The sequence below is a fragment of the Peromyscus eremicus genome, chromosome 8a (genome assembly GCF_949786415.1).
Source record: "Peromyscus eremicus chromosome 8a, PerEre_H2_v1, whole genome shotgun sequence".
Taxonomy (NCBI): Eukaryota; Metazoa; Chordata; class Mammalia; order Rodentia; family Cricetidae; genus Peromyscus; species Peromyscus eremicus.
Window position 1 is genome coordinate 46,542,160 of NC_081423.1, and position 2,763 is coordinate 46,544,922.

Genomic DNA, 2,763 nt, shown 5'->3' on the forward strand with positions numbered 1-2,763 from the left:
ACTTACCTATTTTTTTCTTTTATGAATCATGCTTTTGGTGCTGTGTCTATGATTCCCTGCTTAGGAGGCTGTTATGTTATAGCCTTCATTATTTTAAAAGTTGCTGTGAGAAACAGTCAGTCACTTGCTAGCTTATTGTAAAAATTCCTTTGAATTGTCTCTTATTCTTCAAGATCCCCTGTTGGGAATTTCAAATGGGACCTTTAGAATGAGGCTTTAAATAAGTATTATTTTCGTCTACATGTGTGTTTCATGTGAGTGTATGCCACATGTGTGCTCATGATGGAGGTCGGAAGAGGGAGCCAGATTCCCTGGAGCTGTAGGTAACAAGTAATGTGATGCCCCCCCCCCCCCACACACACACTCAGGTCCTCTGACTCCAATCCTCTGGAAGAGCTCTTATCCACCTGCTCTTAGCCACTGAGTCACCTCTGTGAACCCTTTAGGCTCCTCCTAAAATGCAGACTCTCACTTAGTAGATCTGGAGCTGCCTGGAACACTCTACATCCACCATCCCCTTCATAGAGATGCTAATGTCCCAAGAACGGAATTTGATTAAGCAAGGTTTTAGAGAATTTGATCCCCTGCCTCATCCCAGTATTGATGATGACAGCTACGTACAAAACCTGTCTTTATTTCACCAGATGAAAGAAAACCAAGCAGATCTACAAAACACGAGATGACTTACACTTGTTATACTTGGCATTTCTCCATTATTTCCCTTAGTTCTGGTCTTCTTTTTCATTTCCAGTTTTTTTGTTTTTGTTTTTGCGTACCATACCATGAAACAAAACCTTTACTAACATTTTAAACGGAGGTTCACCTATTACTGAAAGCTGTGATTTCTAAACTTAAATTGGGGCAAATGGCTATAGTGCAGAGTAATGCCATCATTGCCCACTGGGAATGCAGACTGAAGAATTAATAGCCACCTCTCAGGCGGAGGACCAGGTGCAGGGTGGACTCTTTCTGGATGTTGTAGTCAGAAAGAGTGCGGCCATCTTCCAACTGTTTCCCAGCAAAGATGAGTCGCTGCTGGTCAGGGGGGATGCCGTCCTTATCCTGGATCTTGGCCTTGATATCCTCAATGGAAACACTGGGATTCACCTCCAGGGTGATGGTCTTGCTGGGTCTTCATGAAGATTTGCATTTTGTCTTGTTAACCAATGTGATGAAACCACAAACTACCAAGCACATTGGAACACCTAGACACAAGAATCACCAAACACCGACGAAGTTTCTGGTTACTTATTTCTAGTTTTTATTTCATGACTAATTCTCATCATCTTCTGAAAACCATTTCTAGAATGGGGTGGCCTGTAAAAAAACAAACAAACAAAAAAATGAGTGCTTAAGCTGGAGAGGGTGGCCTGGTGCTGTGTGCTCTGTGGAAAGGCGCCTGTGCCTTCCCACTCAGGAGGTGGTTTCTCCCTCCGGAGGTTTCCCGCAGTGTCTCTGTCAATGTGTCTTTAAGCTGTTTTGTACATCTGCAAATGTTCTGCTTCTCCCGACTAGATGATACATTTTCTGGGGTGGAGGTTGTCTTTTATTTCTTTTACAATCTCCTGCTGATCCTGGAACACTTGTCTACACATGGGTGGTGCTGGTGGTGGTGGGCAGCGGGGGAAGAGGCCCAAACGTGGCTGCTCTCTAGGAAACACATGGAGCTGATGAACAGCACATGGCCCTTCTAGCTTAGAGGAAGGCTCTGATCAGCTTTTCTGCAGTTGCCTGAGAGAGAGAGAGAGAGATGCTGGCTTGGGATGTTCTGATGGCTGGACGGAAAGATGAGTGTTCTTTGACACCAGGGCAGGGGATTACGCACTGAGCCCTTTGAGGAATGTCCTGGCACCTGGAGTTCTCAGTGGCTCTGAGGCATGACTTTCAAAGTCACCTGCAGAGACAGGGCTAGAGGGGGTCAGAGTCATGGCCTGAGGGGGTCACGCAGTGGCCTTTCCCAGGCTTGTTGGGAACCAGACACCACAATCAGCACCGTGACCAGATGCCTCAAGAAGATGGAGATATGGTAACTAACCTCTATGTATACACTGCTGTGGACTGGGGCCCATCTGAGATAAAGCTGCTGTTCCAAGGCTGGCATGACTTCCTGCCCCTCCCTCCCCTCCTACTGAGCTCCTTCCCTGGCAAGCATGAACTCAAGCTAAGCAGGCCAGAGAGGAGGTTACCTCCCCACTAACCTCAGTACAAAAACTCCAGGGATTCACTCTCACCTGCTCGTCTCATCTGCCCCTCCCTTCTTCGCCTCTGCGCATGCTCGCCCGCCCTCTGCACCACTGCAGGGCCTCCTTGTGCTTTACTTGTCCCAGTGTTACTGTGACTTCTAGCAGATTTTCTAAACTGCTGGTGGAGGGGTGGACAGAGTGGTGAACTAACAGTGACGGGGTTCCCAGTTCTTCAGAGCCCCTGTGATGGACCCTTGCCCGCCCTTGCGGCAACTCTCCTCCGGTGAACTTGTCTCTCTTCCCCTCCCGCCTTCCCATACATCCTGTTCTCCAGGCCCTCATAGCTTGAATGAATGTGGCAACCTTTGGCTTTTCTCTTTGTCCACCCATGGTCTCTGCCTGTGGTCTAGAATGTCCTCTCTGTCCTCATTTCCTGGTGGACAGATTCTCTTAAGCCTGAACCCAAAGCCATGACTGCCCAATCGTTTCTGAGGAGGGCACAGCGCTGTGTCTCACGAGTGACCTATGTAGACCTTGATTGTGGCTCCAGTCCCCATGTCTGGTAACTGTTTAAGAGCTT

At 47.9% G+C, this 2,763-nt stretch overlaps 1 pseudogene; it reads right to left on the reverse strand.

The window, feature by feature from the left end:
- Window positions 1-806: 806 nt before the first annotated feature.
- On the reverse strand, window positions 807-1,150 carry LOC131916102 (ubiquitin-like; annotated as a pseudogene).
- Window positions 1,151-2,763: the final 1,613 nt, after the last annotated feature.